Here is a 14,524-nt window from a genome sequence, read left to right as displayed (position 1 = left end):
GACAGCTAAGTAATTAGTCCCAATTCTTCCAATAATTAGCTGTGCTCCCTGGGCCTCAGATTTCTCACTCAGAGCTAATCATGTTCAACTAAATGATTACAAATGTCCCATCCAGGCTGAAAATTATGAATTTATATCCCTTATCTTCCTTATCATGTAGTTAATTTATTCCTTATTTATTTCCATTCAAGGATGTCAGAGCCTACTCTGTTCCAGGCACAGTTCCAGGTGGTGGAGACACTCTGGCCATAAGACACTTGTTCTTACATTCTTTGCAGTGATACAAATTTGAAAATATTAGTAAGTACATAAATGTAACTGTTCAAGACTCATCAGGACTGTGAAGAAAAGTGACATGAAGAAAAGTGACACAAGGAAATAAAAATAGCACGAGGTAATTAATTTCGTAAGGATGGTCAGGGTAGATGCTTCTATCACATTCTAGTGGCAAGATAGCAAGAATAAACATGAATGCTAATCAATTAACAAGGTAGTTTTAAATAGTGATAATTCTTTTAGAAGATAAGGAATATTATAGTGAATGAAGGAGTGGGTCCACAGGTCATGCTGGGCTTTAAGACCATATTGGAGAGTTAGGATCATGATGTCATGTTCATTGGAAATGACATGACAATTTTACCCTGTAGGAAGTACACTCTGGTTGCTGTGTTTAGAGAATGGATTGCAAAAAAGGGTATGGTTAGAAGCAGGAGGACCATGGGTGGTCCTGTAGAAGACCAGATGAGCAACAGCAGTGGCTTGCACTGGAGTGAAAGCAGTGGAAATGAAGTAAAGTGAATATGTTCATGGCAGATGGGATGTGAGGGCAGAGAAAGAGAGAACATAAAGGATAATTCCAAATTCTCACTTGAGCAACAGAGGATTGAGGTATTATTTACAAATGGAAGAGGACTTGGGGAGATTAAAATTTGTGTATTAGGAGCTTCAGAGGTTGAAATGAGGAGGAGTAGCAGGAAATAGACTGAGCCAGGACTCCTAAGGCAAGAAAAAAACCTAAGGCAGAAGACTATGGGGCCATCTGTAAATGCAAACTTAATAAAGGATGGCATAGAATGCGGGGCAGTGTTAAATACCTATTTGACATTTTAGTGATTAATTCAAAGGGAAATTAGCCAGTAGGATTGTGTGATTTTTTTTTTTTTTGAGTACTATAACAGGTGCTTAGCAGCAGTTATGGGTACAATTGATGACTTTACCTGTGATTGGATTTTTGTCTCACGAGAAGAACAGAGGGCAACACCAACACTAGAGTGAAGCATGTTTGCAAGGAAGTAGTTGTAGTGAGGAGTCATTTGCCACAGTCGTCAAATGGCAAAGGGTTGGGCCACACATCTAAAAACTGCCATGTAGCAATGTAGTAGCTCTTACCCCATGGCTCATGGCCTGTATGAGTCATAACTAAGAGAGCTAAGTACAGGAGTGGAATCATTAAACAAACAAAAGAGTGAACAAACAAACTAGATCATGAGAGAGCAAGAGTGTTTAAAGGAGAGAGAATAAGTAGTAGAGTCGATGGATTGGTGGGTATCTATGTGCTTGTAGAATTCTAGAAAGTGGATACTAGAGTTTAAAAAATGGAGGAATTAGAGGCACCCGGTGGCTCACTCGCTTAAGTGTCTGACTGTTGTTTTCAGCTCAGGTCATGATCTCAGGGTCATGGGATGAAGCCTTGCATCAGGCTCTTTGCTCAGTGCTAAGTCTGCTTGTCCCTCTCCCTCTAATCTTCATCCTCCTCCTACTCCTTCTCCCTCTCAAATAAATTTTTTTAAAAAAATTAATTAAAAAGAAGGAAGAATGAAAGCTAGCTGTGGGACCGTGAAATGCCTGAAATGCTGGAATGGATACTTGAGAGATTTTAGGAATACTGATCCCACCTCTCCCTCTCCTCTCTCTTGCTCTCTCTCTCTGTAACTCTGTAACTCTCTCTCTCGGCTCAAAAACATTGACCATTCTCCTTTATCTGAGGCTCCTCATGTCAGGAATCCACGCTTCCCCAAGTTAGGAATTAAAATTGACTTTCCCATCCTCCTTGGAATATTGTGATCTAGAATCCGCCCATCATTCTTGCTGGAAGAGTTTGATTTAGAAGCTGGTGACTAGAAGAAGCATGTAGCCCAAAAATATCCATTCAGAAAATGTGGAAACACATTCATTCATCTCCCAGAGGCAATGGTAGCAGAGATAGCATCCTATGTTCACATCAGCAGAGCCTGCTGGCTGGGCAGCAGCTATGTTTCCATTGGAGCAGGTGCTTAGAGGATAATTTGGGCCTTGTTCCAGACTGTGTAGCCTCTAGTCTTGGTTCTTGCACCTTTGCAAAGATTTTTTGTGCCACTGAATATCCTTTGATAAATTCCTTTTCTGCTTAAGCTAGTGGGTTCTAACTGATACAGATATAGTACAGTTCCTGGTGATGATAAGTTGTAGTATTTGATCATGGCAGTGGATCATGGAGGTGAGGCCATCAAGAAATGAAAAGACCTGGATATTAAATAAATTGAAAACTTTATAAATTACTCACTGGAAAAGTCTGGTAATGCTTGATACACAAGTAAATGCATATAAACATCTGGACATCCAAATAAAATTCAATGAGGAATTCCTTGTGGGTCACTTGTCCACATCATATCTACCACTCAACATACCCACCCACTGGGAAAGATATCAAAGGCTCTGGTGTACCTGCTGGGAAGACAGTGATGCAAATGATGCCTGTGTTTTCCAGTCCTTTCCAGCCCATTATTTAAAAAAAAAAAAAAAAAAAAAGATTTACTTATTTATTTGAGAGAAAGAAAGAGAGAGAGCACAGTGGGAAGAGACAGAGGAAGACACAGGGCTCAGCCTCATGACCCTGAGATCTCAACCTGAGCCAAATCAAGTCTGACACTCAGCTAACTGAGCCACCAAGATGCTCCTCCAGCTCAGGAATTTTTAACATAGTATTTACACATACTAGGTATACAAAAAGTCACGGCTAAATAATTATCACCTTGGTTAAGAGGTTTATAATTCTCTACTTGGGTGATTTAGCAGCTTTCTATCTATTTTAAGTTTGCCAGATGAATCTTGCTTATAAAAACTATCATGCCTCTTCACTTCCAAAGAATATCATTGAAGATTTATTCTCTTTTATGACAAGACCAAGACCTGCAAGAAGCTCTAAAACTTAATTCTATCTGTTGAATCTTATTTGCTATTGAAGTTGACAACATGATGTAATAGAAAGAACGCAGGATTTGACTTTACTCAGCTTTGTCTTACTCTCTTACTTCCTAAGTGACCTAAGCATTATGCATGCTTCAGTTTTCTTGTATATATATATATAAAAATAGTAGTTATAGTTTTTACTTTTGTAAGTTAATAATTTGCTTTATAATTTATCATAAATCATTATTTTTCTCTGATACTTAGTATGTTCTAGTGAACAAAAAACATTAGTTTGGAAATAGTTTTTATTTTTTTATCAAGGCTCCATTTTAGGCAAGTCATTTAATATTTCATTCTGGACAAAATAAAGATATTAGAATCTAGCTTGAAGGACTGTGGGAGGCTAGATATGCATGTAAAGCATCAAGCATAGTGCCTGGCACATAAACATATACTAAATCACTCTAGTTATATTTCTGCAGAATTAGCTAAAAGTCGGACAGAAGAATTAAGTTGTAGGTGAGTTAGCAGGAGACACGCACACACACAAATATGATTAAATGAATGCACCGAACTCTTTTTTTAAAGGCTTATTTACTTATTTAAGAAGGAGAGAGAGAGAGAGAGAGGGAGAGGAAGGGGAACAGGGAAAGGAAGAGAATCTCAAGCAGACTTCCCACTGAGCATGGAGCCTGGCATGAGGCTCCATCTCATGACCCAAGATCATGACCTAAGCCAACATCGAGTCAGACGCTTAACCTACTTAGTCACCAGGTGCCTCTGCACCAAACTTATTTCTAATTACAATTTCTTTTAAAGATTTTATTTATTTATTTATTTATTTGGCAGCAATAGAGAGAGGGAGGGAGCACAATCCAGGGGGAAAGGCAGAGGGAGGAGACTCCTCCCCAAGCAGGGAGCCCGACGTGGGGCTTGATCCAGAAACCCTGTGATTGTGACCTGAACCAAAGGCAGACACTTAACTCACTGAGCCACCCAGGCACCCCTCTTATTATAATTTTATATCAGTTGTGATTTTGAGTAACTCTCTAACAACCGGGCAGAAGAATCAAGCTGCCAGCAAGTTAGCAGACACACACGTATATACAACATATACATATGATTAAATGTTTATTTTTTAATTTATCAGTTGTAAGAAGCATCATCTCTAAAATTGCTCTCAACATCCTTTTACAATGATGATAATTAAGCTCTAATTTCCTTTCCACCATTTTTCTCAAGTATTTGCAATATATATATATTTTTTTTCTGTCACTGTTTCATTACTATGACCATGTAAATGTTTTTGATGCTAGCCACGCAGTGCATTGGGATTATATTTCAACATTTTTGGGTTTTGCTTGGTTATACTGGGCATTAGTTTGCTCAGGCTGCCACAACAAAATGCCACAGACTGGGAGGCTTAAACAGAATCTGTTTCCTCACAGTTAGAGGCTGGAATTCCAGCATCAAGGTGCCAGCAGAGTTGCTCTCTCCTGAGGCCACTCCTCGGCTTGCAGATGGCCACCTTCTGGCTGTGTCCTCACATGGCCTTTTCTCTGTGCACGTGTCCCTGTGCCTCTTCCTCTTCTTATATGACACCAGTCATAGTGGATCCGGGTTCAGTCCTAATTGCCTCATTTTAACATCAACACCTTTTTAAAGACCTAATCTCCAAATCTGATCATATTTTGAGGTACTGAAGGTAGAAATTCAACACGTGAATTGGACAATGGCACAGTTCAGCCCACCACATGTCGAGTGATAAGCTACCTCCTAACCTCACTGGCTATGGCATCGTTTATTTCTCACTTACATGGCAGGTAGGCAGTCAGTCAGCTGGCTTCAGGTATGTTCTGCATAGCTTTTTCATACTGTGGTTTAGGCTGAAAGGAAAGACCCAATCTGAGACATGTCATTTCTGAGGTTAAAAAAAAGTGGGAAACTGAACTATGTTATTTCATTTAAGGTTTCTGCTTTGATGTAATGTGTGTCCCCATATTCTATTGGTCAAAGCAAGCTACATGTAATATACCTCCCTTTGGAGGGGGGACAAGAAGTAAATACATGTGTTTCTACCACATGTTTCTACCACATTCTATCACAAATTTTATTTTTTTAATTATTCCTGTACCTAATGCTCATTTTACTAACATTTTAGGAGATTTATCAAATACCTTTAAATATGAACCGGTCAAATTTATCAATCTACTAAATTCCATTTAGTTTTTCCCTGGAGATCTTCCTCCTAGATAGTTCCATCAGCCTACTTCTGAGCCTGTGGCACAGCAGTGATCATAGGACTCCTTGTCAACATTTCTAATGTTGGATTAGGTTTCCAGGATCCTATGTCTTCTCTTAAAGAAATCTTGGTCACCACTCAGATTACAAAATGTGTTACATTTTGTTTCCACTACTGCAACTCAAAAATAGTCAAGCTATTCTTTGTGGATCCACATGTAAGGTACCTATACTCCCTACACAGAGATAACAGATAGAAAATTGTATTTGGGGCACCTGGATAGCTCAGTGATCAAGCATCTGCCTTTGGTTCTAGATGTCCCAGGGTCCTGGGATTGAGTCCCACATTGGGCTCTGCCTATGTCTCAGCCTCTCTTTCTGTGTCTTGTATGAATAAATAAATAAAATCTTAAAAAACAAAAGAAAATTGAAAGCAGAAAAGGGAAATTATAGGTAATTTAAAACAGATGTCTTTGGAAGAAATTTATTAGGTTAACTTTTTTTTATATAAACTAATGGCTTATTTAAAATGTCTCATTGAGTCATATTTGAAATGTTTTCTTTTTATTTTTTTATTTATTTATTTTTGTTTTCTTTTTAAAGATTATTTATTTATTTATTTATTTGAGAGAGAGAGAGACCACAGAGGGAGAGAGAGAAGAAGAAGCAGACTTCCCGCTGAGCAGAGAGCCCAACATGGAGCTTGATCACAGGACCCCGGGATCATGACATGAGCCAAAGGCAGGGGCTTAATTGACTAAGCCACCCAGGTGCCCCAATATTTGGAATGTTTTCTATAGCTAATTTCTAAAATATTAGTTTTTTTGCTAATTCTGAAAGTACCAGCCAAATCAAAATGCCTGAACTTATTTTATATTTCCTATTTAAAGCACAATAATAAAGTGTTTTTGCACACAAAAATCTGTAATTACAATTATTTAATATATAATTACTGATTAAAAATTGCAAAATAAAAATATTTGTATACCCTTAAGTGAGTATATTCAGTCTGAGCTGACAAAAATAGCAGCTGTCAGTTTCTCCCATAGCTTGCATAAGTGCTTGTCAAAGTCCATCCACTGCATCTCATCTCCCATAGAGCAGATGAACCCAAGCTGCCCACACTGACACTTCCTAAAAGAGTTGCCACATCTATTAAAATGAATGGATTTTTTAGTGAATACATTTTCAAAGTAAAACAATGACCAGCTTATTTACACCAATTATTAAGGAATAGTTCCTCTCACATCTTCCATAAAAAATAGTTTCTCTAACATAGTCCACTTGGAGGGCTTTGTTGTAAAATGCATTAGAACTTGGAAGAAACTTCAACTTAGGAAATAATCATCAATATCCTCAAGTTACAGATGCAAGAAATCATCCCAACTGAAAAATAGATAATTAGGCCTCAAATATTTAAAATGTAGTTTTCCTACATTAATGATGCTTTCATTTTTTTTAAAAAGATTTATTTGAGAGAGAGAGAGAGAGAGAATGAAGAGAGAAGCATTAAGAGAGAGAAAGAGAATCCTAAGCAGCTCCAAGCTGAGCACAGAGCCAGACATGGGGCTTGATCGATCTTACAATCCTGAGATCAGAACCTGAGCCGTGGACGCTCAACCAACTGAACCACCCAGGCACCCCCTAAATTAATGATGCTTTAATGCATTCATGTATTTGTTTGTATTGATTATTTGAACATGTAAATCTCTAGCAAAAGTAGGTGATTAGGAACATATCACCTGGTAAGCCAGTTAGTATATTATGAATAGTTAATAGGATTTCTCTCCCTCTCATTTGGCCCAAGGTCTCTTAATGATCCCAGTTCTCTCTTAAGTCTTCCCATTCTTTTTTTTTTTTTTTTAAGATTTTTATTTATTTATTCATGAGAGAGAGAGGCAGAAACATAGGCAGAGGGAGAAACGGGTTCCATGAAGGGAGCCTGATGCGGGACTCAATCCCAGAACTCCAGAATCATAGCCTGAGCCAAAGGCAGACACTCAACTGCTGAGCCACCCAGGTGTCCCAAGTCTTCCCATTCTTTATCTTCTTTACCTTCAGACAAGTTGAACATAAGGGAATAGAAAAATGGGTGTTGGGGGAAGCAATGTGCTGTGGCTCTTCGAGTCTTGTGTCCTGAGTCCCCAAACAAGAGTTCTTACAAAGTATGGCAAGAATTTAAGGCCCTCACTGCTTCTTCCATGGGCTATTCTGAGGACTAGGTTTGCAGCCAGCAAACTTGAGGGATGAGGCAATGTTCCTCTCAGACAAAGAGCTGCCTTGTATCCTTGACTTTGGGACCCATATGATGTTAAGATTCTGGGCTCTTATATTCTTCTTAAGACCACTGTATTGTTGTTGCTGTTGTTTTAGTAGGAACTTACTGTAGCTAAACTCAAACTGAAAAATCTGTCTCCACAGTGATGGTAGGAGTTCAAATATCAGTTTAGTTTTCAACCTTAACTGGATTACTTAGATTCTCCACCATGCATGGGAGGCTCAGGGACCAGCCAGACACATGGGTAGAGTTTATATATAGGTCATGGGGTCCCCCCAACCTTTATGGTTCTTTCTTTTCTGTGATACCACCTATTCTTTTCTAGTGGCTGTGATGGACCCAATGTCTGCCCTCTAGTTCTTCAAGTCAGCAAAGGTGAGATATTTTACCTAAATGTTAGCCACCTCACAAGGTACTCAGGCTAAAAGCCATTAAAAATGGAAACTTCACTCAATGCTATTCCCTTCCTCCAAAAGTCAATTCTTGTCCAATATCTGCCTGTTTTCTTGTGGTTCTCCAATGCATTAGATAATCATTTTCCATATTTTGTCTAGAGTTCATAATCTGTGAAGGGATCAGACCAATAGGAGATAGTCTGGAGTATCTCCAATGACAGAGAAATTTTAAAATATATTACTTAATTTGGGGTGCCTGGGGTGGGGGGCTTAGTCTTTTAAGTGTCTGATTTTAGCTCAGGTCATGATCTTGGGTCCTGGGATCCAGCCTGGCATCAGGCTCCCTGCTCAGCAGGGCATCTGCTTTTCCCTCTGCCCCTTACCTTGCTCTCATGCACTCTCTCTCTCTTCTCTCAAATAAATAAAATCTTTAAAAAAAGAAAAAAAGAAAATGTGTTACTTATTTTATAAAGGAATACTGCAACTTGGTACCATTAATCTACTGGGGGATATTCAAAATTATTTTTGTAGTTGTATATAGTAAAATATCACTCCATATGATTGATTTAGCCCATTTGAGCCAGTAAAGATAAAGAACTAGGAAATGTATGCAAAGACATGCAGTTCTAACTTTTTTCAAGAATACTCAATAAACAGACCTAGGTTAACAAAGTACTGCGTGGTAAGAGTCCTCAAGGAGCATGCTAGGAAGAATATCAATTGTTTAGAATGGCACTTTCAGTGTACTTAGGGATGATTTGAAGGCATTTAATTTCTTTCCTGTGTCTCTTCTACCTCTTGGGTTTGTCTAGAAAATCCTTTCTTTAGAGAATAAAACAAAAGTAAACTTTTTTCTGGCCCAATATAAATGTAATTCCATTGTGCTGTGTATGATTTCCCACTAACTTAATGAAATTCTTTTTTCTTTGGAACTTCCTAAGAGAAAAACAAAGTCCAGTGAAATGAAAATTACTATAATATGTAAACAGTCAAAACTGTAGTGTGCCCACAAACATAGGCACTTTAAAAAGCAATACTTGTCACCATTCAGAAATTCAATTGGTTATTTGATTGCTTATATTGTCCTTCTTCTGTAGGGATAATTTTTGCATAGCTTTTAAAAAAGGTAGCCTGTATAATTCTTACATGTAGAAAAAGTTATATTAGAAAGCTACAATATTAAGTTTGACAAAATAATTCAGAAACTCTTCTGACAAATCATTTGGCTATCATTTAAGTTTATTACCATGAAAAAGTAGCCCAATTTATTCCTTCATGACCGTCAATGATCTCTGAGAATCTCTTTTAAAGTGCAGATCCCTTTAATGCACTTCAACTTTTGCCATAGCTGTACTGTCTTCATTATTCTGAAGTGACTTTGAATATTGCTTTTCCAAAGATTTAAATTATTTTTACACACATAGTGCTTCACAGAAGCCCAGTGAACCAGTATGCATGACTGGTTATTACCATCATAATTTGAAAGACATCCAGAACAAGACTTAAGTGAGGTCATGGGACATTTCTACTTGAAATTGAGTCATTAGTATTATTTAAATTTAACTTCCTGTAATGTCTTTCTAAGAAGAATTTTCACTGCTTCATCTTATTGATTTCATTTCATGCCTAAGACTTAGAGTGGAGGGTTGCCTTGACTCAAGGCTTGTACTTCTCTCTAGATTAGAAAAAAAATATTTGATTCCTTGAAATTATTTTATTTTCTGTTACTCCAATATTTTATTCTGCTCCTCAAATGATAACTCAGGCTTTCAACTAAGACTCAAATTTTCCACATTATAGGACCTCCCTTTCAGTTTCTATCCTGTTTTCTCTCTATCTACTTTCCAAATTGAGGTGTTCTCCAAAATTCCCCACTCTGGACATTCTTTTCATTCTATGTTTTATTCCTGTGTAATTTCATGTGTGCCTATGGCATCACCCACTCTACACTTCTATGCTCCAGACTCCTGTATTCAAATGCTCACTGAACATAGCTATCTCTACGTCTTAGAAGCTCCAAACAACAAATAGCTGAAGGAGGATTCATCACTTACCATCTTAGGCCTCAATCATTCCATATCTCCATGGCTAACACCATCATTTTCTCATACTTTACCCAAACACCAAATCATTTTCACTTTTTCCTGCTCTTTTCCTGCACATGTATTTTATAACTGTGCCCTGTTGACTCTTTTTTGCTCATTTTCATCACTATGTACACTCGACTTCAGTCTCACCTTACACCAGCCTCATTTTTTTCTCTATTCTGTTTCAAAGGACTTCACTGTCTTCACTTCTTCAGGCTATATTCCTAAATTAATTCTATATGACATCATTAAGGGAGACATCTAAATGCACCAAGCAGATCATGTCAGCCCTTCAAAACCTGGGCTTGATCTTCACCTCTTCAATTCTTCACCTGCCTACACCCATGTTATCTTGCAATCATACAGGACGACTTGCTCCAAGTGCTACCTATTCCTCTTTGCCTTGTTACTTCCTCTGGCCTCTATTTCAAATTCCATTTTCCTCCAGCTCTTCCTTTATACACACATGCGCACTTTGGCATTCCTCTGTTATTCTCAAGGCAACATTCAAACATTCCTTCCTGGTAAAACTTCTTTCTCCTGCTGCTGCAGGAAGCCTTATAAGGACTCTATGCTTATTGCTATTGTTCTTATGACACCCCTTATCACATGGTATTATAATTGCTGAGTGACTGATCCAATCCTCTGAACAAGCCTTGAAATTCTTGGGGTCACCATGTCTATTTCAGTAAGCCCAGAATTTAACAGCTTGTGCTGGGCACATGGTAGGACCTGAATTTGAAGTGCATAAATGTGGGCAGCTCGGGTGGCTCAGCGGTTTAGCGCCGCCTTCAGCCCAGGGCATGATTCTGGAGCCTCGGGATTGAGTCCCCTGTCTGGCCCCCTGCATGGAGCCTGCTTCTCCCTCTGCCTGTGTCTCTCTCTCTCGGTGTCTCTCATGAATAAATAAATAAAAATCTTTAAAAAAATGAAGTGCATACATGTGTTTTTGAATGGTTGGATCCTTGTTTCACACTTTTCTGTTCTCCTATTCCTATCTTAACTCAATTACTGCTAGCAGCTTTGTTCTAGTATTTGTGTTGGTTAACTTAGAAATCTATCCTATTTTTTCACTCTTCTGTCACTTTGGGGTTATTTTTAGGCTTTCATTTCCCTTCTGTGGGGTATTATGATAACTATTCTGATAGTCTAAACATAATTTTTTATATCTGTAAAAATCATATACTCCCTAACTCAGCTTTATGGTTGGATTTTTTTCAGATTTCTTTCACTTACTATAAGATTTTCATAATCAACTTTCATAGTATTTTCTCCTCTATTTCATATCTTCTGGTATATTTGCTTCAACTAAAAATATTCTACTAATGTATTCAATTACTTCCACTTCTTCCATTTTTAAATAACCTCTATACATGGAATATATTACTTCCTTCTTTCTTTTGAGAATGTGCATCAGTAGGTTTTTTAGACCAGCTTATTTCCATTCCATAACTCTCAAATTCTGCCACCCAAGTCTCTCACTATGAGATTTTTATTCACAGAAAATTTTTGACACCAAGCCCAATACATTATCATGGAGGAATATATAGTTGGGAAGCAAGAAGATTTCTCTGTATATGAAAAATGGTCTGAACTGACAAGCAAATACAGTCTCTCTCAAAAGTAATATCTTTGTGCAAATCATCTGTATTCATTGAGGTTTTTATATGATATGAATAATCAATAACTGGGAGAGAAAAATTCTTCTAGAACTGAAATAATCATGAATTATATTTGAATATGTGGTTATATACATAATAGCTTGTATCTTTTAAAAAATATATATGTAGATTGTATGTAAATATCTATAGTTTTTAAACGGAAATGATTATGTCAGTTTAAAATTCATAACTTTGTATTATTTTCAGTCATCTATTTCTATATATGATCTTATTTCTTTGCAGAAACTATGCTTATATATATCCATACATATTCACATACACACACAATTCTCATAGTGATTATTTTTAAATATGCATGCTGAAATCTTATATCACAGATTTAGTTGCCTTTAATTTCATAATTGGTCTAAAGAATCATGTGTCTCAGAACTAGAAGAGACCTCAAGGAATTATTCAACCTCTTGCATGTAGGAATATAAGTCTTATTATCCCTACTCTATAGATAAACTGACTTTACAAAGGTCATCCAGTAAGTAGCAGGAGGGAATGACTGAGAATAAATTCTCTTAATCCTATTCTCTTGACAATGCTATGTAAATACCTTTGATTGCTATCCATTGACTGTTTACCAAGACTTCTTATGAAATGCTTTATGCTTAATTTGTACCATACCTTAGTTTTCTGAACTTGATAAAATGATTTAATATGAGTGTCTTTGATTATATTTATATTTACCACTATCAACCTCAGAATCCATTCATCCTTCTTTCATCCATAAATATTTATTGGTCTCCTATTTTAGGCCATGCACTGTGCAAAGTAAAGAAAGCAAATGCAACCCATCATCACAGAACTCATAGTCTAGTATAAGGTACAAACAAGCACTGCAGTTTAAAAGCATCATCATGCCTCCTAAGCCATGCTATATAGAAGCCCATTAGAGACATACCTAATAGAAATGGAAATGGGAGAAGAACACTATCCAAAATAAAACCTATAAAATGAGTCAGAATATCCAATTGCCCTGAAAAGAATTCATCTTTTAGGCAGAGCAAGTACCATGCATAGAGGACATGGCATATCTAAAAGTGACTGAAGGTACTTTAGAATATCTGGGTCATAGAGTGTAGAAGCATTGTCATAAAAGAAGCTAATGCTGATGCAAAATGGGATCAAATCAATATGAACTTTGAAATCCTTGTAAGAGAAGTTAGATTTTATCCTCAAGGCAATATGGAGTAGAGAGGTAAACTGTTATTCTAATGTCCTAGTATGCAGTTTACTTACTGTAAACCATACATCATTGTGATATTTCTTCTTGGGTGTTAATACCATTCTAACGAGACTTATCTTTAGGGTGATCACTCTTCTCAGTTTCCCAATTCAATATCTATCTCCAGATCTGTTCATTCGAGTACACTATGGTGACAATTTAGTCTTTAGGCCTAGAACATGTAATAATTACCACAATTTATTAAGCGCTCAACAGCATCAGGGACTATGTCAAGTGTTTTACATTTGTTATCTTGATTTATTACCATAAAAAATTAAAATTTGGTCCTTTTCATCCCCAAGTTACAAATGAGAATATTGATGTTCAGAGAAAATATTTGTCTGAAATCACATAACTAGTAACTTGTATTGTTAATTTTATATCTATGATCTTATTTATACCCACACTTCTTTTACATACAATGTGTTCTTACAAAGAATTCTGAAAGTCTAAACATGTAAAACTTGAAAACAATAAGTATATTTTATAAGAAAGGCTCTCTTTTGCTAAAATCTTCCAAGACATATTAATATTATTTAAGATATTCCTCTAATTTAGCATATTTTTAAAAAAATATTTCTTCCTCAAAAAAAAAATATATTTCTTCCTCACTGCACACATGGTCAACTACTGAGTTAAACCCAGCAAATCACAGACTGAGTTTACATATGTGTTGAATTTTTTGGGTCCATTTTTTTCTCCATAGTACCAGGTTTATAGGCTCTGCGCTCCTAATACTAGTGTCAGCACTTTTATTTTTCTGCTTTATGTTAATTTTTATGAAACAAGAAGAGCAAAATACAATGAGATATAATATTTAAAAAAAAATTAACCCTGCTGGACCAAAAGAGATTACTGCTAAAATTGCAGCATTGGTTGATAGGCAGCACCAATACTCAACATTCCCAAAAGTTGTTTATTCATCTGATGATCAAAGCCCACATTCTGAGTACCTAAATGCAGCTGTACAGATTTAATTCCATAATTTAGCACAGTGCAGGGTTTTGAAAGCATACTGTTCAAAGCTTAGAATTGCTTTTTACAAGATTATTTGAATATCACAGAAATTCATATAAAGGTTAGTATTTTCCATGTGTGTATATATCAAGATTCTATGTTGGGATAGAAGTTTCCATCACAGTTTCCCTAAAGTTCTTTCTGGTTAAGCCCACCCTGCAGTACAGTAGTCCAATATGTTTGGGAACAATAACCTACAGTGCTTTTCACCTCCTGGATTCCATTGCTAATTTCACTTCTCTCATCCTATTAATACAGTTCTGATCATTGCCCCCTAAATGTATTGCCTTACTTTTGCTCACTGTGGTATTCATATATTAATTTATTTCACACTCTTTTTTTTAAAGGATTTTATTTATTTTCAAAAGGTGCAGAGAGAGAGGCAGAGACACAGATAGTAGGAGAAGCTGGCTCCCCACAAGGAGCCCGATGTAGGACTCGAT

The 14,524-nt window shown here is 36.8% G+C and overlaps 1 long non-coding RNA gene across 1 annotated transcript in view; it reads right to left on the bottom strand.

Annotated features, from left to right (window-relative positions):
• LOC140604745 (uncharacterized) overlaps positions 1–14,524 on the bottom strand; it is a 108,252-nt gene that overhangs the window by 2,319 nt on the left and 91,409 nt on the right. The window contains exon 3 of the long non-coding RNA XR_012007560.1: positions 4,985–5,054. This is a non-coding gene — a long non-coding RNA (uncharacterized lncRNA). The remainder of the gene's footprint in view (positions 1–4,984; positions 5,055–14,524) is intronic.

Source organism: Canis lupus, chromosome 15 (assembly GCF_048164855.1).
Source record: "Canis lupus baileyi chromosome 15, mCanLup2.hap1, whole genome shotgun sequence".
Lineage (NCBI taxonomy): Eukaryota > Metazoa > Chordata > Mammalia > Carnivora > Canidae > Canis > Canis lupus.
Note: the sequence above shows the minus strand (reverse complement) of the source record. Positions and strands in the feature narration are given on the sequence as shown.